Source organism: Phascolarctos cinereus, unplaced genomic scaffold (genome assembly GCF_003287225.1).
Source record: "Phascolarctos cinereus isolate Bilbo 61053 unplaced genomic scaffold, phaCin_HiC Scaffold_726;HRSCAF=1367, whole genome shotgun sequence".
NCBI classification, from domain to species: Eukaryota; Metazoa; Chordata; class Mammalia; order Diprotodontia; family Phascolarctidae; genus Phascolarctos; species Phascolarctos cinereus.
The window spans coordinates 172335588-172363159 of record NW_027556098.1 but is presented as its reverse complement, the minus strand read 5'-3'; the positions used below and the strand labels follow the sequence as shown (position 1 = coordinate 172363159).

The 27572-nt window shown below is 38.5% G+C and overlaps 1 protein-coding gene and 1 pseudogene across 14 annotated transcripts in view; both read right to left on the bottom strand.

Annotated features, from left to right (window-relative positions):
* The window catches only part of LYPD6B (LY6/PLAUR domain containing 6B), a 216965-nt gene that overhangs the window by 131995 nt on the left and 57398 nt on the right, over positions 1-27572 (bottom strand). The gene's annotated exons all lie outside the window — the stretch shown is intronic.
* LOC110207098 (dnaJ homolog subfamily A member 1 pseudogene) lies at positions 3332-6497 on the bottom strand (annotated as a pseudogene).

The following is a 27572-nucleotide window of genomic DNA, read 5'->3' as shown; positions in this document are numbered from 1 at the left end:
TGTGAGATTATAAATCAATAATAATGTGATCCTTGAGAACTGAACCCACCTGAAGCTCTGATTATTGGAATTTGCTGTTTAAGATCTTATGGGACCATTAACTGATATTATTCTGAGTCTGACTCCAGGTAAGATCATCAAGAAATGCTACTTAGCCAATGATCCATGATGCCAGCCAACCCTTTGAGTTTTATGTGCGTAAACTGCTGGTGGAATTAATTCTCATGAGAAAGGATGGGAGAACAACTATTGCCATGGGCTGAGGTAGTATACTCCTGACTCAATTTCCCCAACATGACATTTCTTGAATGGAAAATATCCTACCTGGCTCAATGCAATTGTCCATCTACACAACATTTGCCTCGAATTGACATCAAAATAAGGGAACACTTTCCTTGATGTCCCTGTTCTTTTATGGAAAATTTCTATAGCCATATCAGATGATATGAACACAATATTAAATCTTTATCTTATAGGCTAATATTGGAGAATATCTGAGTTACTATAATAAGATGCCAGGTGTAAAAATTGAACTATTAAAGAGACATCCACTTTTGTTAGGGGTTATTTGAACATTGCTAGAAGTTGAAAATGGTTTTATTATAATAACTTACTTGATATGCCTTTTAAAAATTGATTACTTAATATATTTATATATATATATAATCCCTGAACCTTTTGTTATAATTGAAGTTGATCTGGCAACTTTTAAGTGAATTCATTTTTATATTAAGAGTCTGTCTTCTTATAAAAAGTGTCCTGTTATTCATACCTTAGTGAAATCTCATCCTCCTAATGGGGGGAGGATGAATAATGCAAAGTAGGAATGAATAATGTAAAGTATAAAAATTGGGTTCTAATTTTCTGTTTGTACCCCAGTTTCCTATATATATCAACATGACAATTGACCGACATAAAAGTGCAAATTCCCTGGTCTAAAATGTTCCAAATTTGATTTTCTAGTAATAGACATGATTTGAGTTAACTTTCATTATCTGCACTGGTTATTGACAGAGTAAGTTCAGAATTTGTGTTAAGATCAATTTTGTAGGAAATTTTTAGCAAAGAAGAGAATTTCTACAAGTGACCTGAGCTGGAGAAGAGCTGCTCTGAGACCACACCACAGTACTGCATCAGATCTTTTCAGAGGAGCTTGAGGGAGACCCATTTATGAATGTTATTTTGTGGTTTTCTTTTTCCCTTTACACTTGTTATCTGTAAGTCTACTTATCCAAGGGGATTACCTTTTTAGATTTTGTCAAAATGTTATCAAAGGGGACTGCCCCCTCTTTGATTTTATTAAAGCACCCCACCCATCTTTGCCCTTTTTCCGCTCACATTGTCTTCCCTCTTAGAAATCCTTGAAATTTTTGTCACATTAGCTAGTGATTCATTGAGGAGGCCATGCTTCCCAAGAATCAAATGGTGGAATGTGAGAAATGATTATTAATAACTAATATCTTGGGGAGATTCAGAGGCTCTCCCCTTCTAAATTCCTCATTTTAAAAGTCTAGTTTTTCTTCAGAAGGACATTACACATAATGAGATTGCATTGACTCTTCTTGATCTTGATCAGACTCCACCCAATCTTTTAAGAATTTTAATGTAAGGTGGGGAAGCCACATGTGTTCTGTTCAAACTTGGGTGGAAACAGATCCTTTTGTCTGGTATGGAGATATTTTCTCTGTCTAGGGGCTGACATCAACCTCTGTTGGAAGGGTATATAAACTTGAGTCCACTCCCATGATTGTCTAAGAGAGATGGTCAAATGACCATCCTTTTATTAATAACCTGCTGACCTTATTAATAAAATGATTAAATTACCCAAAAACTGTGTCTCTTGAACCTTTCAAAATATTTTTAAATAAAGGCCAAGAGAGACAAGGGCCACCTGGGAAAGTGAGCAGTCCACTTATCTCAGCTTACCAGGCACAGGGTGCCCAGGCTGTGCCAAGGCCACTTCAGCGGAAGGGACTGGGGGAAGCTATGCCATTTGGTAGAAACAGCACTGAACCAAGAGGAGACAAATGACACAAATAAGGGTTAAGATCCCCAACCCTAGACAAAGCATTCACTTTCATTTTATTTATTTGAATTCAATTATCATCTCTATCTTGATGATTCATAAATCTACCTGTCCAACCCTCACCTCTCTCCTGACCTTCAGTCTGACCTCTCCAGCTGCCTATTGCACATTTCAAACTGGATGTCCTGCAGACATTTTAAATTCAACATGTCCAAAACTCATGATCTTTTCTCCCAAATTTTCCTCTCTTCCTAACTTTCCTATTACTGCTGAGGATAACCCCATCCTACCAGATACCTTTATAACCCAGCCCTTTACTACTGTTCATTGACATGAATCCAGCTTCATTGACCTTCTTGGTGTTCTTCTCACTTAGCCCTGCATCTCTCATCTCTGGACTCCATCTCATTGCCTTTGCAGTGACCATCCCCCATGCCTTCCTTACCTCCTCAGCTTCCCCGGTTCCATTCAAGGCTAGGCTTTAAACTCATGTTTTCAAAGAAGCCTTTCTCAGTCCTCCCAGCAGCTAGTGCTAGTAGATGGAAATTATTTTCCATGTACTTTTTTTTTTAAAGTTCTCATGGTAAATTCAGCAAAATTAAAATTTTAATTTCAGAACTTAACAATTATAAATGCTTGTGTGCATTTAGTCAATCAAGAATCAAACCTCAGTCTGAGCCACTGCATATGCACATCAAAACAAGTAGAAGTTATGGGGAAAAAAAGTGCTCAGGGATTTCTTTACCATAAGGAAATAATTAACAACATTAAACTATCTTGCAAACTGAACATCACAAATTGCAAAGCCAGCATTTAAAAGCACAACTATAGTTGAATATTACAACACAAACAATAGCTCATACTTGTGTTAAGATGATTGTAGTCCTTCACTCATTCACTATTGCATAAAAAAGCCAGCATCACAGTGAAGAGTATTCACTGGCCCCCTTTAAGAGGTTTAACACTGAATACCACCACTGATACTGAATACCATGCTCATGGTCCTCAGAAGCTTCTCCAATGTAATGGCAGCTTCTTTCTTGAAATAGGTCAAAGTTCACCAATTCTACAAGATCCATTTCTTCAGTCTCCTCTACAAAGATAACTTATCTGATGAAAGAAAGTCATTGCACATATTTGATATTTCCATGTTTAACAATCTGACCAGGATGACAATGACTATAGTTCTGGAAGCAACACAATGCTTCAACCATGAAAAGGTCCTTCACTGTTGTGTAAATATAGCACTATCCTTCTTATAAACAATGATTATCTCCTTGCTCATGTCCTGGCTCCCCATTACCTTCACCATGGGATGTTGTCACCTTCACCATGGAATGTTATCTTCTGACTATCTTTCTTTCCTACTCTTATAAATATATACTCTTGAACAACTTTCCTTCCATTGCAGCTTTTACATCTATCTTTAGGGCTGATTCAATCTCCTATGCCATTGACATTCCATGCAAACTGATAGAATTTGCTGACCATGTTCATCTCCAAAGAGGAGGGTGAGAAGGCACCTCCCCTCCCCTCTTTGCACAGATGGTCCTATCTGATGAATTTTTATTTGCATTTCAGTACTTCTGCAATTGAAACAGTATTCTACAGTTCTTTTCTTACTACCCAAACCTTCATAAATCACAAATTAGATTCTTCTGCAAAGCCAGTTTTCTTTGTATAAATCTTCTAAGGTCACAGACAACTGATGAATATTTTTACCTCTCCATTCCCTTTGCATTCTTCCACCTCATCCAAAAAACAGTGAAGATATCCACTGGTGAACCAAAGCTGTCCTCTTTGACGGCTTATTCTCCCCTTTGTCATAAATGCCTCTTCTTTGCATCACAGAAAGCACTTCATAAGCTTGAGAAATCTATTTGAACTTTTCTCCTTCATTTAGATTCTTCTCTGGGTGATATTTCAAGGATATTTTTCTATATGTCTTTTTTTAGTTCTGGGAGGCATTGTGTTTTACCCAAAAAAATGCAAGTCATTTCCTTCACCATTTTCTAAAGCTCAGGAGAAATGCCTAGCATTGGAATGCCCATGTCTGGGGGTTGGGAGAGACACTAACGCGGACCAACTAGGAGCCTGTTAGAATTTGGGGGGGGCAGTAGAAGAAAGAGGCGATTGTGGGGAATGAGTTCTTGTGCAAGGAGCTTGCTGCTACCCTCCACTTTTTGCTGAGTTTTCTAGAAAGTTCCTCATGTATATTTTATATATTTTATATATGACTAAGTATTTACATGTTGCCTCCCTTGTTATAACATGAGCTGTTATATAACATATAAAAAGAGACTTTATTTGCCTGTCTTTCTATTCCCAGATCTTAGCACAATAGCTAGAACACAGTAACAACTTAGTAAACGCTTGCTGATTAACTGTAAGAAATTAATATGATGGGGACAGCTAGGTGGTGCAGTGGATAGAGCACTGGCCCTGAAGTCAGGAGGACCTGAGTTCAAATCCAGCCTCAGATCAAACACTTGACACTTACTAGCCATGTGACCTTGGGCAAGTCACTTAACCCTACTTGCCTAAAAAAAAACCAATTTAATGTGATGAACACAGGGAGGCATAAAAAGGCAAAGGGAGCAATAAGATGTGGAGCGAGCAGAATCAAGAAACCAATAGCCACAACGATTACCACAATGTAAATGGAAAGAACAACAAAACCATTAAAAAAGACTGTTTTTTTGGCCAGGTTCTTCCCCAACGAGGAGAGGGAGACGGCACCTCCCTCCCTTCTTTGCAGAGATGGCAGGACAGTGAGTGAGGAATGTTACAAAAAGTGTCAGCCTGTTTTGAAGTGTTGCTTTGTCCTCAGTAGCTTCAGTCCGGGCTGACTCTTTGTGACCTCACCTGGGGTTTTCTTGGCAAAGATACTGAAATGACTTGCCATTTCCTTAATTTTGTTCCAATGTTCTCCTTTTCTCTTTTTCACTCTTTGTCATAGAGCAGGAGTTCTTTTAACTTGGGCCTGTGAACTTTTTAAAAAAATATTTTGATAACTACTTTAACAGTGTTTTCTTTATCATAATCCTAAGTCTTTTATTCATTTAAAACCATTATTCTGAGATGAGATCCATAGGCTTCACCAGACTGCCAAAGGGTCCAGGACACAACAAAAGTCCAGAAGCCCTCTTATAAGGATGGAGTGGATCTTAGGGGAAGGCTGTACTGGGAATGCAGGTGATGTAAAAACAAAAACAAAAAGATATAATTTTAAATGTTGTATATCATAAGCATTTTACCTCAGGTACAGCTCATCTCTCTTGCTCTGTGACTTGAGATGAGAATTTATTAGATTTTTTTAGACCTTTTCCCCAAACCTCTATATTTATGCTATTTTTGCTTTCCAAAGAACCAAACTTCTTCCCACGACACAGATTTCTAATTTGTGTTTGAGAGATTTCCTCTGATTAAACAATTTCAAGTGGAAATCTGCTTGCCCACAAAGGCATGCCATTTGCCCTTTACCCAAATCAAAACAAGCCAAAGACTCTATTTCATCCAGTCATAAATTAATTTTTCATGGAAAAAGATTTATACTTCCTAAGATCAGCTAACATTTACTTCACTATTGTTGGGTTTAGCAACTTTCATCCACTTTCCTTTTGTAGCTGTAATTTACAATTAAGGAAGAGCCAGGTAAGATTCCAATACAAAGAACTGAGTGATGATTTTCAAAGAAAGCACATAATACATATTCACTTCTCCACCACAGTGTCTAAAACATCAAAACAAGAGTCAGCAGGACAAACAATCTCCCCATGATACATCCTTTTACTGGATGTCTATTATTTCTCCTATCTCTTATTTCTTAGAAGAAATCACCAAGTACCTTTCTCCTGGTGCCCTTGGAAGCTGTGCTTTGTGACTATAAATATGGATCTGAGTACCATGCTTTCTGCCATCAAGTAAAATGTAGTGGAACTCAGAACTTCTTTCTGTTACTTCTTCATGTCAATCATCTGAGTGACAGGGAGAAAGGAGGTAAAGAACAGCTTTGCAGCTAGACTCCTGGAGGACAAACTCATTAAAATGTAACCCTAAGCCAAAGAGAATTATAAAGGTAACTCTGAAGAGGAAAAAGAAATTACATAACACTTACATAAAATTTACCAATCCCATTCTAAATTATTTCCACATTATCTCCCATTTGAGATTATCTACACATTGGCTCACCTCCATTAGCATCAAATTGATTCCATAGAATAAAAGCTGCTATTCTGTAGTGGTCCAGTTTAACCCTTAGCTACTCCAGGTGATATGAGGGATTGTCTTCCTAAGGGTTGCCAAGGATAAAATGTTACCTAAGTGAGAGACTGAATTCATACACAAACGCCTTTTCCTGGTACCATGTGATCCCAATGCTTTCATAACCTGGTTTTATAACACCTGCTGGAGGAAAAATTGCATCACATCCAATTCTAACTATTTCACTCCCTGGCTTTCTCACCTGCATATGGTTGACATAGGAATTGATCTAATGTTTAATGGTATGTGCAAGGCTTTTTGAAGTGTCATTGGCGATCATAGAGTAGTTTTCTCCAGTCATGACATTTGATAAGGCCTAAGGCTTAGTATCACCCAAGAATGTGTTATGTTAAGAATCCACATTTTTTGCATGGGAGAAGGCAAAAGACACATTCTTGCCAGTTTGCAAGAACACATATATCTATTAAATATTTATTTAAGTTAAATAAGAGTATCAATGTGGTATAGTAGATGGAATGCTGTGTGCAGAAACTGGAAAATTCGACTTCAAATTTCACTCCTGACACAGGCTTTTTTTGTGAGATCCAAAGCAAGTCACTTCTCAGTGACTCAGGCATCTCTCTAAGACTGTAAGTAAGAGAGTGTCCAGCTCTACATTAGTAAGATAAAGTTCCTCACTGGGAGCTCCTTACACTGATGAAATAAATCACAGGTCCAGGAAAAAGAAAAAGGGGAAAAAGCAATAACTCAGGTAGAGCTCATGTTACTAGGCGATGACATAAATAGGGGAGTGATTTCTTATAGGAAACGGTCCTCCAGCTATACACATAGCTATACACACAGCCAATTATTACCTTTCCCAAAAGTTAGTTCAATTCTGCTTCCACATCTGCTTATCTACTAAATACAGGTTTTTAAATAATTAGAGACACCAGTTTTGATCCCTTCCTCTCAGGTATGCCCTGCTTCACAAATTTCCTGGGTACATATAATTCAGTACTTCAAAAATACGTGATGTCATTGGTGTGGGCACTTCCATTATAAAAATTTAATAACAGCAAACATCATAAGGTCTGCAAAGCACTTCACCTGTGTTACATATGTTTACATGTGTTATCTCTTTTGATTGTCACAGCAATCCTATGAGTTAGACAGAGAAAACAGGCTGAGAGAAAGTAAGTGATCTGCCCCGGTTCATACAGCTAGTAATGTCTGAGTCAGGATTCGAATTCAGGGCTTCTTAAGTCCAAATCCGGAGCTCCACTCACTCTACCACCCAGCTGCCTTCAAGAATTGAGAGTCACTGCTCCAGTATTGAAGAAACATCCAAAGAGGATATCATAAGAGACCAAAAGTTGATCTAAACCACCACTTCATGGTGATTTCCTCCTGAAGTTTGAAGGGGGACAGTGAAGTCCCCCCAGGCTGATTCCCACTAGCAGCTTCACTTTCTAAGCACAGCAATGGGACCTAACGGGGAGACACAGAAAATTTCTAGGCCAGCAGACCACCATGTGCCTTTACCTCCCACCAAGCCCATCCTCACTTCTTTCCATACTTGTCAGAGAAACCTTGGTTGCATAAGCATGGTTTACCTTGCAGACCTCCCAAGTCAAGTGACCCCAAGACCTTCCTCTCACCATATCCTTACTTTACAGGCAGAGAAATCAAAGTCACCCAGTCTCTGGGGAAGCCCATTCCAGCCCAGTGATTAGAATTCAAAAGCTCCTTAGTTCCTCAGATCAGGGGAATCACACTCAAATTACATGTTTGTTCAAAGTTTATAGCTCTGATCTATGTGCACCATTACTCCCTAAATTTCTATTTTGCTTTACAAAGGTCTGTTCATGTGATACTCATCTGAATGATGGGATAGAGCACAGCCACACAGTATTCTCTGAGGGCTGCAAGCAAACCCAAGTTCTTGGGTGTCTCTTAGGAGAACAAATCTTAATGCTTTGGTTAGCAGCAGGCACAATCTCACCCTCCCTTGTCTACCAAGACTGCACTCTCTCATTAGCAGGAGTGATGACATCTGCTCCTCCAGTGTCTTTTAGCCTTTTCAGATTTCATTTCCAGGTTCCATTTATGAGCACTACTTTTTTGGGGGGAACTATCAAGAATCCCTTTTTAGTAGTGCTTCATCAGAGCCCAGGAATTCACTTCAGTTTCACAAACGTTCCCCTACATCTGCAGGGTCCTATATGAAATTAATTGATCCCTACCCTCAAGGGGCTTACAGTCTAGTTACATGAGATGTGAGGACAATGGTGACTCACTTTGGGACCAAAACCCTTTTGGTGGCATTCAGTCTTAGCACTGAGAATCTTCAGAATCAGGGAAAACTGGGTTTCCAATTCTGACACATGCTGGCTAATTCTGGGTAAGTCACTTAACCTCTTGATGTGTCACTCATCTCCCGAAGACTACAGGTTGTAAAACAGCTGCTGATCTGCATTTGCAGAAGGAAATTCCTTGCTGAGGAAAATCCCTTACACTTATCAAATCACATGTCTAGGGGAAAAAAAAAAGGTCTCAGTCCTGGAAAATGTTCCTGCTAGATTCTGAGTCCCCTGGCCCTCTAAATGTATCTGTTTTCATAGCACAGAAGGGGAAGAAGCTACTTATGAAAGTACAAGGAGGCAATTGTATAAAGTAACTGGAAAATATTAAAGCGCTCAATACAGGTCAGTTATTTGGCATCAGCATCTCTTAAAAGGGGTTCTTAGCTTTTTTTTGTATCATGAGCCCCTTTGGCGGTCTGAATCCTATGGACCCTTTCAAAATAATGCTTTTCAATGCATAAAATAAATCTTTGTAAGATTACAAAGAAAACCAAATATTAGTGAAAATAAAGATGTAATTTTTGCTGATCCTTTTTTTCCAGACCCCCTGAAATCTATCTACAGACCCTATAGGGTCCTTGAACCCCAGGTGAAGGACCCCTGTCTTGGAAAATAGAATCCAATGAAGTCAGACATTGGTCATAGATACTAGAAAATTAAGAGCTATAATGAGTGAAGTTTGAGAAAACTCATTTAAACAGGATTTCATTAATTAAAAAGTGTTTTCCTATACATTATCTCATGTGGGTCTCAAAACAGCATACCATACCTATGATGTATATAGTTCAAGTATTCCCATTTGATGGATGCAGAAACTAGGGCTCAGCAGGACTTGCTCATGGTCACACACCTAATAAAAAGCAGGTCTTTTGATTCAAAGGTCAGGGTTTGCTCTGCTCTTCTTGCATACAGCACAGTCAAGTGGGCTTTGCCTTCGTCCAGAAGGTAATCATCACAGAGAACATTCATGAGAGAGAAAGGCAGTGGCCACTCAGGGCTCTCTGAGCATAGATTAGGAATTCCAATAACAGAGAAGTAAAAGAGAAGATCGATTTTTGTAACTAACAAGAATGCATGCCTGCATATGGTCATGTTGTAATTGACAATAATATACGTGTGTCCACGGTGAGTGACAATAATACATCCATGCACGTGGATATGCACATGTGCTTCTCTGGCTTATGATGTTGTTGGTATGAGCATTCCCCTTCACAGACTGGCTACATCTCCACCATGACTCAGGAGATGATTTTATGGGTGGTTTACTCTACCTCTTCCCACCAAAGTGAAATGCCTTCCTGAACTTAGCTAGGCTGGTCCTCTAATCAGGGGTACAATTCATCACCCCAAACCTTTAGACCTGCCAGGGGTGTGTTCTGTGGGGAGAGTCTTCAGGAAGCCTCTGTATGAAAAGGCATCAGAATAGGACTTAAATAGAGGACACACATGTGCACGCACACACACACATACACACTCACACACATGCACACATCACTACAGAGCCATAGATCTAGGAAGAAGGCTCTCCAATGAGCACATAATAGAATATCTACAAAGCTTTGTAAACATTAAAGCTCTATATAAATACCAGATATACATTCCCCACTTTTGTCCTCTAATCAATATGCAGGTGCAAGCAAGCTATCCAGACTCAGTCTCCATTTCTTTACCTATGAAATGGGCTCACTATGGAACTGCTATCACAGCAATATTGTGTAAAGTGGTTATTTCGAAGGTTTTGTGATAACAAAGTATTATTGCCAACTATTTTTATGCTTTCTTACTTTTTCAGAAGGAAATACAAGGCAAAAGTATCACCTGTACCAGCAGAGCTGAACATAATGATGCTAAAAGCGTTTTCTTAAACAGTTTTTACATCCAAGGGCTTATGAACTCCATTATGGAAACCTAACACTTTCATTAAAAAGCTGTTAAGATGAACACCCTCATTCGGGCTTTTATTTGATTAAAAAAAAAGCATTTCCTATGTCTCCTTAAAGAGATGCTATCTAGCAGGGCAATAACAGATTGATGGCGATGACCTTCTTCACATTCTTCTAACTCCTTTTAAAATGAAATCAAGGCTGTTACTGCTCGCTTCTATGGGCTGTACGCCAAGCAATGTAATGAGGTCTACTTATCATCCTTCAACCTCAAGACCATCATTCTGGTTCATCCTTAATGTGTTAACTCTGCAAACAAAATGTGTGTTACAATGGTAGGGGGCAAAATCCAAGGGAAAATATGGTTTCTCCACCCATGTAAGGTTTTTCTGGTTTTCTTTAAGCTGTATTTGCCAAGGGAAGTTCTATCCTGGTTTTGCTGACAAGTATGACACCACTTCAACGCGAAAACCAAAAAAACCTTTTGAGGGAAAACACTTTTTCATCCTTGAAAATTAAACTGATGACTTGATGTCTTGCTAAATTATTCATTTCAGCAAAGTTTCCTGATCTAAATCATCAACTGGTCCAGAATCTCTATTATCTTGAAATATTGCTAATCCCATTCTATAGCAAAGTGGGTGATAATTTTCTTTAATAGTGTATTAATTCGAATATATTACTGGATATAGTAGAACACACACACACACACACACACACACACACACACACATATATTACAATTTTTAAAAGACAGTTTGAGTTAATGATCAAATGTTCTGAAAGGCAGAATAGATGAGAACACTGTCTTCACAGGACCAAGGGTTCAAATTTTGGTTCAATGTTTAGAAGCTGTATGACCTCGGAAAAGTAATATAATAACTCTGGGCCTCAACTTCCATAATTATAAAATGAGATGGAAGCAGCATGGCAGTGAACAGAGTGCTGGACTTGAGAGTTGGAAAGACCCATATTCAAATCTTGCTTCAGATATTTACTAGCTATGTGACTCTGGGCAAGTCACTTAACCTCTCTGGGCCTCAGTTTCCTCATCTGTAAAATGAAGGGGTTGGATTCAATCATCTATAAGGTACTTCCAGCTCTAAATCTTACAGATTTGGAGTCATAGGATCCTTGTGACATTATGACAAGATTATTTCTAAGGTCCCTTCAACTTTTTATCTATGATTCAGTCTGACTGATTCACTGTGATCATCCCCTCATACTACCACCTCACGACTGCTACTGAAGGAAAAATGATGGAATTTGGCCTCCTGCCCATGATTCATTTTTATTTGTCTGTGTACAATACCAACATATAATGAAGGAGACTGGACCTGGGATTTCACAGGTATACTCAATGTAGGTTCACAATGTAGGTTGGCAACTCAAGGGTTTTAGAGAGTTGCCTTATGTATTGAAAGGGTAAGTAATTTGCCTAGCGTCACATGGTCAGTAGATACTAGAAGTGAGACTTGAACCCAGTTCCTTCATATCTTTGAGGTCAGCTCTCTATAAACTATACCAGTGATCCAAATAGAAAGGGATCCCTGCAGACCACATATTGACTTAGAAAATCACAAATTAACATTCTCTGTGTTGTACCATATTTGTATTTATTTTGTTAAACATTTCCCATTTGCAGCCAAGTTTGATGCCTCTTCACTACATTGGACTGCCTCTCCATGATAGTATCTATCCTTCTAAATTTGGACACAGATATTACTTTCATACCTGGTTCCTTCAAGTCTTATCCTGATGCCACCTTGTGGCACAGACATAACCCTAAGTTCTCGAAGTCTCTAGGCCAATGGAACACAGGTTCTAACATCTGTGAAAGCCTTTGAGTACAATCCTCCTGCTTTCCAAGGATCAATCAAGCTAAGTGTGAAGAGGATCACTGCTATGAGGTTGGTCAATGGGTGATGAATGCTTTGACTCTGGTAATCCATGAAACAATATAAAAAACAGAAAATTACCGTTAGTCCAGTGTGGGCCCCTTTCTGCTTCTACAGGGATGTGACAGAGCAAGTAGAAAGGGGGAAGAATCCCTCCCTGATATTTTGTCCTGATGAGTGAACGGGATGGATGGAGTTATTTACACAGTATCGTGTATTGGATTTGGTGTTAGGAAGACCTAGGATCAAACTGTGCCTTAGACAACTCCAATCCCGTGGTTCCGGCCAAATCACTTAAGCCCTATAGCTTTCATTGTCCTTATCTATAAAATGAGAGGACCATTTACTGAGGTCCCTTCCAGATCTCAATTTACAATCCTATACCTTTTTATTTCTTTTTTAAAGTTTTATTGATGCCTTCACTTGCCACTGGTTCTAGTGAGCCCTTGAGACAAAGAAAAAAAAAACTTTAACTGACATAAATCAATCTCTACAACAAGGAAACCCAAAAGGGCTCCCACATATCCTTAGGCATAACAACTGACAACAATTAAAATAATCTCTACTCAAATTAAGCATAAATTCTCAAGGAGGGGGAGGTGACAACATAATACATGTATACATATATACAGCATAAAAATAAAATGAGTAAAAAGAAATGTATACAAAGTAGTTAAGTACAAAGTCGTTTGGGAGGAAAGGCATTGGGGGAATCAGATGCTGGTGCTTGAGCTATATCTCTTTCCTCCAAATGTATTAGCTATTTCCCCTAGCTTTGTGTCATCCATAAATCCAATAAGCATGACATCTATACATTTATCTAAGTAATTTATAAAAATGCTAAATGGCATTAGCTCAAGCTCAAATCAGCTGGTCACTCTATTAGAAACTTCCTTCTTAGATGATATTGAAAATGACTACTCCTTAGGAATATTCAGTGGCCATGGCTGGGCCATACCAATAAAATAAAAACGACAATACTACCAAAGGCAACTTATATATTTAATGCTATTCTAATCAAACTACCAAAGGGGTATTTTACAGAGCTAGATAAGACAGTAACAGAATTCATTTGAAGGAACAAAATATTAAAGGAAATAGTGAAAAGGTAAAAATGAAGGATAAATAGCATTTATAAAGCAGCCATTACTAAAACCATTTTGTATTGGTTAAAAAAGAAAGAAAAGTAGATTAATGGGCAAGGAAGAATTAGAAATAATGGAGCTCAAAAACCTAGAGTTCAATAAACCCCTAAAACATAAATTAATTAGAAAAGAACTTCCTATTTGATAAGAACTGAATTTAGGCTTAGACTAACATCTTAAACCATACTCTACTAGAAATTCAAAATGCATACTCAGCCTGAATATTAAAGATCTCACCATTTAAAAATTAGAAGAAAAACAGATCATATACTTTATAAACCTACAGGTAGGAGATCAATTCTTTACCAAACAGGGGATAATGATGATAAGGGGGGAAAAAGAGGTTACTTTTATTATAAGAAATTGAAAAGCTTTTGCACAAACAAAATTAATGCATCTAGAATAGAAAGGGAAGCTGGTAGATGCCTAGAAAAAAAAAACATTCTTTATTTGAAATATCTCTGCTAAGGGTTTGGGTATCCAAGAAAGATAGACAATTAACAGAAATATGTAATACCAAAATCCATTCCCCAACAGATGAGTGATATAAACAAATAGTTCTCAAAAGAAAACTGTAAACTATTAACAGTCAGATGAAAGATGTTCTACATCACTAATAATAAGAAAATGAAAATCAAAACAACCCTAGGGTTTCATCTCACACCCACGACATTGGCAAAATGACAAAAGTTAGGAAGAAGCAATGTTGGAAGGGTGGTACAAAGACAGGCATGTTAATGTATAGTTGTTGGAGTTATGAATTAGTGCAATTATTCTGGAAAGCAACTTGAAATTATGAAAATAAAGTGACTAAAACATCCATACCATTTGATCCAGGGATCCTATTGCTAGACCAATATTCCAAAAAGGTAATTGACAGAAAGAGAGGCTCCATACACACCAAAATACTTATAAGCATCACTTTTTGTGGAAGCAAAGAAATTGGAAAAAGGTTGTTGCCCATTTACTGGGAAATGGTTAAACAAATTGTGGTATGTTAATATAATGGACTATTACTGTGTTGCAAGAAATAATGAAGATGGTGACTACTGAGAAGCCTGGAATAATTAAGTGAACTGATGCAAAGAGAAGTAAGCAGAGCCAAGAAGACAATATGTACAACTATAGCAACTTACATGGGGAAAATAAATGACAACAAGAAAAAACAAAAACAAATGTTCCAAAATTATACAAACAAGCTTAGTCCAAAAGAAGAGAAGTGAGGGGGGAAAAAAACTTCCCTTCACTCCTCTGCAGAAGTGAGGGAAGTGGGGACCAATAGATGTGAAATGGTACATGTAACACATTTTTTTTCCTCAAAAATATTGGTCATTTTTGCTGATTTTCTCCCTTCTTTTTCTTCTTAAAAAAATTCTTCAGTAAAAGAAACAATTCTCAGAGGGATGAGAGGAGTAAAATAGGGAAATCTAAGTGATGATAAAAACAAAATAATATAATACAATAATATGATATATAATAATAAAATCTATTTTAAAAAAAGAAAATTACTTCCTTAAAATCTTGCCTTTCAACCAGTTCCATATGTAATTACTGTCTGACCTATACCACTTCTTTTTCTAGTCTATCTACCTTTATTTTACAGGTAAGGAAAATGAGTCCCATAGGAGTGAAGCAACTTTCCCAAAGTTATATAGGTAATAAGTGGCTGAGTCAAAATTCTAATTCAGGTCTTCTGAAGTCAAATCCAGGGCTTTATTTACTGAACCACATAACTGACTCCCAATTTTATGCTCCTTCTACAAAATCATCTTGGCATCAGATGATTTAAAAAATGCCACTGATCCCTGTGTCCCAAGGTTCCTACACTCTCAGAGTTAGAAGGGACCACAGAGGTTTACCAGTCCAACCTATACCTGACCAAGATTCCCTTCCACAACATTACTGATCAGTGGCTATTCAAGCTATACGTGAAGACCTTGAGAGAAGAATAAGGGGGAAGATCTGATGAATGAATATAAACGTTTTGCATGGAGGAAAGAATTCTCAAAGTCTTATAACATAAAGGAGTATCTGCAAAACACAGATTAGACTTGTTTTGCTTGACCCTAGAGGAAGCAGTGGGTGGAAGTAGGAGGGGCAGATATAGACTCATAAAGGAAAAACTTTCTTCCATTTACAGCCGTTTAAAAGTAAAATGGGATGTCTAAACAAGTGGTGGGTCCCCTCCCCACTGGAAGTCTTCAAGGAGAGCCTGGATGACCATTTGTTGGGTGTGAGGAATCTTGGTCAGCTACAGGTTTAACAAGACAACCTCAGAGTTCCCTTCCAAGACTGAGTTTTGGTAATTGTGTATTTGCCCATCACTGTGTAAATACCCTATGACTCACTCAATAAATTGTCCACAGAAAGAACCCTTTAGAAGTGGCTCAAATCAGCCATCTCTGATGGCACTCCTAGCATGATTACAAGTCTGACACCTAAAAGCAAAAAACCCTCTGAAGCTCACAACAGAGTGGTTGGAGTTTGCTACTAACATTAGGAAACTGTTCTCCCTCCACATCTGTCACTAAAGATTAGCCCTCAGAACAATAATCTATGGACTGCTCTGGTGTCAAAGGTAGAGTTTAAGCTTTCAACATTATCCAAAGCTCTAATTTGCAGGCTGCTGACAGCACCATATTAACATAAGGGCAGCATTTATGAGTTCAGTGTTAAGCCTCCCAGCACAATGTCCTCCTTTCAGTTACAATGGGGTGGAGATTTAGTTTCCAAACATGAGAGAAAAACTGCACCAGAGGCTTTTCTCTTTTTAGCAATAACTGAATACAATCGTATAAACCAATTCAAGCCATTTTTTTAAGGATTCTAAGCCAAAGCACAAAATACCCAAACCAAAACGAAATTTCATTTGGCTTTAAGAAGAAAGCATTATTTAAAATGACAAGGTTTTCCTCTAAAGAATTCATGAGGCAGCAACATGAGGTGGAAAAAATAATTAGCTGTATGCTCCAATTTTCTCTTCAGACTTAATTTATAAATCACTAATACTAGTTGGGGATCTAAACTAATCTCAGGTATAATCCTCAAAGGCCTTAAACCATTTCCAATTTACTGCTTTTTCGTCTCTGCTTCATCTGACTGCCTCAGAGAAAGTGATGGAATTATGACTGCCCAGATGGATGGCTCACATTCCTTCTTAAATCCTGCAAGCGAAACAAACATGAAGCTACCACTCCCACAATGGCACAAAAATATGCACCGAAAAGTTCAGGTAGTCCTACTATATTCCTTATGTAGTGATGACATGTTGTGTAGTGAGCATACCATATCATTCCGGTAGTGAACATGTGGGTCACTCTAAGTGAACCCAACTGAACTGACTTTGTAAATTAGTCTTTCTCCTATACTTTTTTCCATAAAGTCTTAGATCTAAGAAATGCTGTTCAAGTACTCATTATAAAGAGATTTTTTAAATAAAGTGATACAATTAAAAGACAAAATAAAAACACTCAGGAACAGTCTGATACTTTCTTTTTCTTTTTTAAAATTAATTTATTTATTTTTAGTTTTCAACATTTACTTCCATAAGCTTTTGAGTTTTAAAATTTCTCCCCCTCCTTTTCCTCCTCCCTCCCCAAGATGGCACGCAATCAGATATAGGCTATACACATATATTCCTATTAAACATATTTTCACATTAGTCATGTTGTAAAGAAGAATTAGAATCAATAGGAAGAACCATAAGAAAGAAGAAAGAACAAAACAGAAGAAAAAAAAGAGCAAATAGTATGCTTCAATCTGCATTCAGACTCCATAGTTTTTTTCTCTGGATGTGGCTAGCATTTGACATCATGAGTCTTTTAGAGATGTCTCAGATCCTTGCATTGCTGAGAAGAGCTAAGTCTATCAAAGTTAGTCATTGCACAATGTGGCTATTACTGTAGACAGTGTTCTCCTTCACTCAGCATCAGTCCAGACAAGTCTTTCTAGGTTTTTCTGAAGTCTGCTTGCTCAATATTTCTTATAGCACAATCATATTCCATTACATTCATATGCCACAACTTGTTCAGCCATTACCCAATTGATGGGCAACCCCTTAATTTCCAATTCTTTACCACCACAGAAAGAGCTGCTATAAATATCTGTATACATGTAGGTACTTTTCCCATTTTATGATCTCTTTGGGATACAGTCCTAGAAGTGCTATTGCTGGGTCAAAGGGTATGCATATTTTTATAGCCCTTTGAGCATAGTTCCAAATTGCTTTCCAAAATGGTTGGATCAGTTCACAACTGCACCAACAATGCATTAGTGTTCCAATTTTCCTACATCTTCTCCAGCATTTACAATTTTCCTGTTATGTCATGTTAGTCAGTCGGATAGGTGTGATATGGTAGAGTTGTTTTGATTTGCATTTCTCTAATCAATAGTGATTTAGAGCATTTTTTCATATGACTATAGATTTAATTTCTCCATCTGAAAACTGCCTGTTCATACCATTTGACCATTTATCAATTGCGGAATGACTTGTAGAGGCTGATACTTTTGACATCATACCGAAAGACTGAAGAGTCCATTTCAATTCAATTCAACAAACATTAATGTTTCATGGCTTGTAGACAAGGCATCATATTAAGCACTGTGGTACAACAGCAAAACCAAGAACAGAACTTGCCTTCAAAAAATCTTATAATTTACTGGAGCAGGAGAGGAGAATATAACGCATGCCCATATAAGTAAATACTATACAGGACATTTTGAGAAGAAAGAGAACTCTGCCAATTAGGGGGATTAGTAAAGGCTTTCTGTTTTGCAGCCTGAGCTAAGCCTCGATGGAAACTAAGGACACCAAGAGGTGGGGAAGTGAGAAGGGAGCACATCGCAGATATAGGAAAGAGTGTATACAAAGGGCTAATAGATACAAGGCAGAGTTCATGGGACAGCAAGTAATCCAATATGTCTGAAAAGTATAGAGTGGAAAGTATACTCTAGAAAAGTAAAGGAGCCAAATTGTGAAGAGCTTAAAATGATCATCTGAGGAGGTTGCTTTTTTTCTCATAACCAATAGGGAATCACTGAAAATGCACGAGCAGGAGAGTGACATGATCAGACCTCAACGCCTTTGGGAAGATAATTTTGAGAGCTGCACCGAGGATAGGTAGGAGAAAGAAAAATGAGAGTCAGAAAGACCAGGGCTACTACAATTTTAATAATAATAGCTAACACTTACATAGCTCTTACTATGTCTTACATTTATTATCTCATTTGATGTTCACAACCCTGTTGTTGGTGCTATTATTATCCCCATTTTACAGTTAAGGAAACTGAGGCAGACAAAAATTAAGTGATTCGTCTGGGGTCACACAACTAATAAGTGCCTGAGGCCAGATATGAACTCAGGTCTTCGTGATTCCAAGTCCAATGCTCTATCCATTTCAATCTGCTAGCTGCCTCAAAAGGTATAAATAAAGAAAGAGATAATTAATAATTTTGCATTGAGCATAGCAGTTTCAGTCTTGGGTTGCACGGATTGGAGAAATTAGTGGAAGTTGAGGAAACGGAGGCCATAATCACACCAGGGTTTGAAGGGAAAAGAAATCTAGGACAATAAGTTGAGGAAGTGGCAGGGTCAGATGGAGACTTTTCTATGATGGGGGAGAACAGAGCGTATTTTAGGCAACAGGGAATAAGTCCAAAGACAAGGAAGGCTTCTCATTGTACATGAGAAAGATTAGAGGTGATAAATGAAAGATCAAGTTCCTAGAGGAGAAGAGAGGAAATGTCATCCAGAACACAAGTAGAGGGATTATTGGCTTTGGCAAAAAGAACTGCTATCACTTCTTCAAAGACCACAGAGCAAAATCAAGCTAAGACAATAAGTATTTATCAAATGTCTACTATATGCCAGGCTTGCAATAAAAAGAAAGGCAAAAACAACCCCCGCCCTCAAGAAGTTCACAATCTAATGGAAGAGACAACATATAAATAACCTTGTACAAACAAGATATATAGATAATCTTAGAGGGAAGGCATTAGCATTAAGGGAAATCAGAAAAGTCTTCTTGAAGAAGGTGGGGTTTGTGCTGACACTTGAAGGAAGCCTTGGAAGCCAGTTACTGGTTAACCATAGGGTCAAGATTGCCAAGGAAGCAAAGTGGAGCCAAAGCAAGGTTGATACACTAGGACAGCAAGTACAGGCAGAATGCCTGGAAGCCCGGGCTAAAGATAGAATGTATCTAAGAGATGAGACAGAAGGAAAGATAGAAAGATAAGAAACTGTAATCAGAAGAAGAGATTTCAGGATCATAAAGATAAAAGAGTTATAGGCTATGAGAAGATGACAATACCTGAGACTGTCTCTACATAGAATAAAAGTATACATCATGGGGGTTGAGATCGATGAACTAAAACGTTAAGGGGACATCATGAAGACCTCAAGTATGAGGGTAAGTGCTGGGTTGGAGAAGACTATGGTCCAGGTACTGAACTCCTTGAGAAAGAAAGAAAAATTATGGAAGAGGAAGGGTAGCAGGTAACAGCAAGAAAGATTTCTATAGGGCAGGGATTCTTAATCTCTTTTGTGTCATGGACTCCTTTGGCAGTCTAGTGAAGCCTATGGACTCTTAAGAATTACTATTTTTTAATTCAGTTAGTGGTTAGTGAAAATAATATTTTTCCCATCCAAGTCCACAGACCTCCTGAAGGTCAAGAACCCCTATGGTAGAGCAATAAAGACAGATGGGGTAAACCACAAAGGAGGAGAAATTGAGATATGATAGTATCAGAGGAAGTTTCTACAAGTGGCAGTGATGGGCAAGGACTATAACGAATCCTCCTCCTGGCTCAGTATGTCTGAGAATGTGACAGAAGGTGTACCCATGGAGCAAGGTCTGCGAACAGGTAGGAGGAAATAGGACCAAAGTCAAAAGGTAGAGGAGTTCCTTTTTGGAAAAGAAGATGGCTTCCATCTAAGACACAAGAGAATGAGGGAAAATAGTAAAGTCAGAGAAATGTAAAATTAGAGAAGGGAGGTAGGAAAGCTTATATTTAATGGACTCAGTTTTCTCAATAAAGTAAGATGGGAGGTCCTTATCTGATGTGGGTAGAGTTGTGGGGGGACAGGGAGCTTTAGGAGGGTCCAAAAGGTTTGGAACTGAAGCTGTGGGTGAATTGACAAGAAATTAACAAAAGGATTTCTGAGAAGCAATAAAGACCCAAGTTAAACAGCATAGGATAAAATGGTTTTGTGACTTTCTCCAACTTTATTAGCACAATAGTAGAGATACAGCAGAAAGCAGACAGCGAGAAAAATCATCCAATCTACCAGGGCTGAGGATTAAGGAGGTAGGAATGGTGGAGAGTCAAGTGAGTAAGGAATAAAGGGGGTGGAGGGAGGGGTTGGTATCAAGTACATCATTAGTGGCTAAGCATAAGGTCCAGGATGGGCAGAGAGGCAAGATAAGCCAGAAGAGAAGTAATAGACTGGAAATATAAGGAGAGGTCAAGGGACCATATCCCTGTAAGACAAGCTGTAAGTAGGAATGAAAGATGAGATGTAAAAGAATTTCCTTGAGAAAAATCAGATATTCTGACCAGAGAAGGGAATTTTAGAGTTCAGATCAGGTTTTATTCTTCAGTCAATTCCTAGAAAATTTATACTCTTATTATACAGTCCAAGGAAGCAGGGTCATAGAAACAGTTAAGCTTATACATTTATGCTATATGACAAAATTGGGAGTAGAAAACAAATGCCTTCAACTTTCTTTCCTATTCCATGAGTCTTCTTACAAAACCTTCCAAAACAAACAAGTATTTCCTAGCATCCCTAAGCAAAGACATGCTGTTTTCTGTTTATTTTTGACCCTCATAAACTTGATATTTCAGTTCTGTATGAAGTGAAATTGATATAAAATCTATCTGGAATCTTCTAAGTGAAGATCAACATTAGCAATAGGAGAGGAAAACTCAAAATCAAGTCAAAAAAGCATCAATTAAGTGCTTACTATGTTACAGATACTGTGCTAACTGCTGGGGACATGAATAAAAAAACATGATCTTTGTCCTCAAGGAGCTCACATTCTAATGGGGAAGACAATGGACAAACAACTATGAACAGACATGATACAGACAGGATAAAGGAGAGGAAATTTCAGAGGGAAGGCACTAGAACTGGGCAGGAGGCGTCCAGGAAAAGCCAGAGTGTTCTCTTTCTAATCTTCCAAGTGAAAAATGAGTATGTCTTCTCTCCAACTTAAATTTTGGCCTCACTGTAGAAATACACTTTGAAGAACACCTAGGAACAGACTGACATTGTTCAGCTTAATGCTCTGTGAAATGGTCTAATCGCTTCAAAGGCCCGTGACAGCAGATTTCTGAGATCATATCAGATGACACCATTTTCTTTGTATAAACATTAGGTAGCGTTGCTGTTTTTACTGCTGTACTCTCAACTAGAACCACGCCAATAGGGGACCTGAATGGCATCTGGCACCCTTTTGCATAAGAAAATCTGAAAATAATCTCATTATCATCCAGCACATAACAGCTTCTTGTCTCTACAATGTGCCAATAAAGTGGAAAGATCACTGGACTTGAAATCAGAGATGCGGGGTTCAAATCCTAAATATTACTTACTAACTATATAATCCCAAACAAACCTCTTCTGGACCAGTATCCTTATCTGTAAAGTTATAGATTACATTGAATTACAATTAATTACCAAATTACACTAAAAGGTTCCATTTTAGCTCTAAATTCTATAATCTCATTATAGGAAGGGAGAAAAAGTTACTACATAGCTTTAAATTAAATCGTTAGGACAACTTACGTGCATATGTCACACACCAAGAGAATAAAGAGGGTGAAAGGGACCAGATGGAGAGTGAAGGGTTAAGAAACAGGCAGTGAGGTAGCCCAGTGGATAGGGGACTGGACCTTGAGTTAGGAAAACTTGAATTCAGATCCAGCTTCTGCACTTACTAGTTGTGTGGCCCTGGGCAAGACACTTAACCACTGTCTGCCTCGGTTTCCCCATCTGTAAAATGGGGATAATGATATCTCCTACCTGTCAAAGTTGTTGTGAGGATCCAATGAGATATTATTTGTAAAACACTTTGTAAGCACTGTATAAATACTAGCTGTTAGTAAGAGACAGATGTTTTCTTCATTTGGGTCCTTCCAGCTTATTTTCAGCCTATAGGAAAGAAAAGGCACTAAATATATTCCTATATTCCCTCTAGAGCCACATCAGAAAGCACCTGTTAGAAGTCACAGGGCAGCATAAAGAAAAGGACATCAACTTTTTCACATGGGGCAATAAGGAGAAGGAAACAAGCATTTATTAAGCCTACTATGCAGCAGACACTGGTAAGTGTTTTACAAATATTATCTCATTTGTTTCTCACGATAATGTTGACTGAGTTTCACACGCCCTCCAATATACATGTATGGGTATTTGAACCGAAACCTTTCCAAGGTAGCTGAAGTCCCTTTTGTATATGGCCTTCATGGTAGAGATGAGAATTCTCAGTATGATCCTCCTTCAAATCTTTGTAGCTCTTTCCCCTCCAGCCTTCTTCACTCTATTCTCTCATGAGAAGGAGAAGGCATAAACCTTTTGTGTCACCTCCCACACATGTCTTGAGCTATAGGGGCTCACACTGAGATGGTGGAATCACAGATGGAACTATAATCCCATAAAAACTGGACCTGAATGTTGTCAATGCATGCTTCATATTTGCGCCGCAGAGCAAAAGCAGTAACACGTATGATGTATGATGTATCTTTAACTGTGGAAAGGTGTCTGCTATTGCATTTGCATCTGAACTCTGTTGACATTTTGGGAATATCATCTTTAAGTAAATAATGAAGTTATGCTGACAGCCTGGAAACTTGACTTAATTCCTCATCATAACCCACTGTTTCAACTCCTCTGTTCTTTACTCCATACTACGTCAAGGCAGTATCAACTCTCAGACTAACGCCAAACACAAGGTTCACTTAAAGTGTCTTCTACAATAGCTAAGCCTGAGCATGAATAGAGCATATCAAAAATGCTCATCTACAGGCTACATTCCAAATCAGAATAAAAGGAGTTGGTGATAAGGGCAAAGTAGTACAGAAAGCAAAGGTAGACTAATGCAATGTCTATCATTGAAGGCAAAATCTGCTAAAGATCCTCTGTGAATGTGAAGGACCCAGTGAGATACCAGCATACCCTAAAAAGTGAAAGAAGAAGGGCAGCTAGGTGGCATAGTAGAAAGAGCACCAGCCTCGAAGTTAGGAGGAACTGAGTTCAAATGCAACCTCAGACACTTACTAGTTGTGTGACCCTTGGTAAGTCACTTAACCCCTATTGCTGCCCCCCCCACCCCAAAAAAGTAAAGACTCCAACATATTAGGTCAAACCTCTAAGGGGATTTACTAAGTTACATAGACACATACAACAAAAAACTATGAGTGTATTTTGATCTGCACCTGCAGGAAGGATACCTACAATGATGAAATTAGGAATTCATGAAGGAGGGATAACTTGGCTTTTGGATAATCCAGGTCATTCGATGTTGCTCCTCCAGTTTCCTCCATTTCCTGGGCTTTTAGTTATTTCATTACTCCATTTAGTGCCTCCCTTTGGGTGGGTCAGGTGAGGGGTTAGAGGGATTGAAGGTGTTAATGGTTCCCCAGAGGTTTAGTGATAATCAGCTGATTTTGCTTATCCATTCATTTCCTGTTCGCTCCACCTCCACCAGGGATAATCAAGAGTTGGTTCTGCAGGAGAAGCAAACCTTTCCTTGAATGACAGGGTGACTTTATGCCACCTTGTTATTGACCCACTGGATAATTAACCACACTAGAGATATGCCTCTGCCAAAGGCGGCTACTAATGAACATCAGGCCAAGGTAAATTATTAGCTGCAGCAGAGCTGACCACAAGAGGGTCTATTGTTTAACTAAACGGGCTTTGACTGTCAGAGGACACAGCTCTGACCTGCTCAAGATTAAAATATCGACAAGAGTGTATTTAAGGGAGAAGGGAGCTATAGATCATTGGGCTCTTAATTATTATTATTATTATTTTTAGTGCTATAAAAACTACAAAAAACTGCAGGAAACAGAGTTTGATTATTTTACTTGCTACAGGGTATAGTAAGTGGGGCAAATCTCTCAGATCTGTGATATGGTAAGGAGGGGAAAGTTTATCACATTTAACAATTAAATAAAAAGTCTACAAAGGCAAACTCTTAAAACCAAAAATCAGAATTCAACTACTTGTCATTCTTTTAGTACCAAAAATTGTGGTATATGAATATGGAATATGACTGTGTTGTGAGAAACAATGACCCTGATGACTACAGAGAAGTATGGAAAGAGGAGGAGAAAGGAGACTGAGATGAGAAAAAGGGAAAAGGGGAACTTCCTATCAACCTGTTAATTTCATTCTCCATAGTGACCATTATATGATTATTCTTTTTCTTCTCCCCCCTCCCCACTCTCTGAGCCTTCTACATCACTGAGAAGATGCTGGCCAATCTACATGGACTCCCCTCAACTATGCCCTCTTCCATTTCTCAACATGTCTCTGCATCAATACCTTCTAAAACTCTCTTGCTTGCTTTCCTTCACTCACAGATGAGGAACCCACACTTCTGACCAAGGCTGGTCTCTCTACCCACATCACATGTTTGCTCTGGTGTGACTGGTCAAACACTAATGCTTACTCAAGACTGGCCACATTTCAATGCTTGATTCCCACTGGGACCTGCCTTAAACTGGTTAGCATAAGATATGTGATTTTGTGTTGACTCATGTGTTCTGAAACTATAAAAAGCCTACTCCTGCAATGACCTCTTTGGAGTTCCCTCAGGAAGGGTACCTGGTCACAAGCAATTGTAGTGCTCTCTAGGTGAAGGGTACTCTCATGACACATGGGACATTAAGTATCTCATTTTTCCAGAATCCTTCCTTTCAGTTCAGCTGTTCCATCTTCCCAAAGCATTCCCTGATGGTCCTGGCTTCCTCTCCAAAAATCATTATGTAATTGCTCATCTGTGTAAATGCTATACCCACCTGACAGAATGTAAGCTCTTTCAAGACTGACACTGCTGCATTTTTTTTTGTATTTTTCATCCCTGGGGGCTAACACACTGCTCTTGAAGACAATCATTCTTCTTCTTTTTTTCCAGTTGTGTCTGACTCTTTATGACCCCATTTGGAGTTTTCTTGGCAAAGATACTAGAGTGGTTTGCCATTTCCTTCTCCAGCTCATTTTACAAATGAGGAAACCAAGGCAAACAAGGTTAAGTGACTTGCACTGGGTCACACAGCTAGTGTCTGAGGCCAGATTTGAACTCAGGAAGATGTCTTCCTGATTCCCAACCCAGTGCTCTATCCACTGTGCCTGCCCTTGCATACAGTAGGTGCTTAAGAACTGTTTCTTATATTGGATTGAATTTGCTAAATTGAATTACATGACTCTTTTGCTACAGATGACTCCAAAATCTTTTTTGCTAGCTCTGACATCTCTTCTGAGCTCCAGATCTACATTTCTAGCTGTTAACAAGACAGTCGAGAAGCAGGATGCTGTGTTGGAAGTTCAAACACAACATATCCCCAACCGAAATGTCAACCATGCTGGAATTCTTGGATTCATTCCCAGGGCCCAGATTCCACTCCACAGTCCACTCCACATTCCAAACCCACTGGCCATCTTGCTTTTCCTTACACACAACATTCCACCTCCTATCTATGCACTGGCTATCCTCTATGCCTGAATTGTTACATCCTCATCCTCAGTTTTTAATGGGGCAATCAGCAAACATTTATTAAACACCTACTATGTGCCAGGCACTATGCTTTCTTCTATTATCTTCCTTGAAGGCCTATCAAATGCCAGCTCCTGAAAAACAAATCTTCCCCAAGTCCCTGAGATATTAGTACTCTCTCCTCCTCAAATAATTACTTGAGCATTTTGTCTGATCCCTCCTCTGACCTTATGACTTCTTATCTTGTATTATCTGTGCATATTTTTTCAGTCATTTTTCAGCTGTGTCCATCTCTTGAGAACCCATCTGGAGTTTTCTTGGCAGAGATACTGGTATGGTTTGCCATTCCTTCTCCAGTTCATTTTACAGATGAGGAAACTGAGGCAAACAGGGTTAAGTGACTTGCCCAGGGTCACATAGCCACTAAGTGCTAAGGTCACACTTAAACCTAGGTCTTCCTGATTCCAGGTCTGGCATTTTATCCACTACACCACCTAGCTACCCTCTCTGTGTACATACAGTATCCACTTAGTAGAAGAGAACTCTTTGAAGGCAGAGACTATGAGTCATTTTTTTCTTCTCCCCAATACCTATTATAATGCTTTTGCATGTAGTCAGTGCTTTAAAAAAAAATCATCAAATTGAATGGCTGAATTATTCTATTGAATGATATTACTCCTTTTACTTTGAATTAACTGGCTTCCCACCCACCCAAAAGGAAATTGATCCTTAGAAAATTATTATAAGAGATTTTCTTCTCAATGAACGAATGAATGCAACAGTATTTAAGTCCTCACTACATAGTTAAGTATGTGCTAACTGATGGTGATATAAATATAAAAGTGGGATAGGTCTTGCCCTCAAGGAACACATATTTTAAAGGGAAAGACAACATACATATGCAATTGAATTTTGGTTAGGAAAGTCACAGAGATGGTGAGTGGAGCCAAAGAAGAATATCTGCCAAAAGTAATGGCAGTACTAATTGATAATGGCTTAAGTCAGAGCTGGGGGTGGGTGGGGGTGGGGACCCCTCAAAGAAGTAGGCAAGATGGATGATTCAAGTATAAAGTGAAGAATGACTGATTCCAGTGACAAAAGACCAAAATAGTTAATTGAAAAGTTAGACAAAGTGATGTATGACAAGTATATTTCCAGATATATATTAGAAAAAGGAACCCCTTTTCCAGAAGAAAAAATATATATTTAAAGATCTGGAATGTAAACCTATGACCCTGTTGGGAATCATGGAGTAATTGTCAATGCTATGGTCAAAGAGATGCCTTCAATTCCACCAAGTATATTAAACTCCACAGGCCACGTACTCCA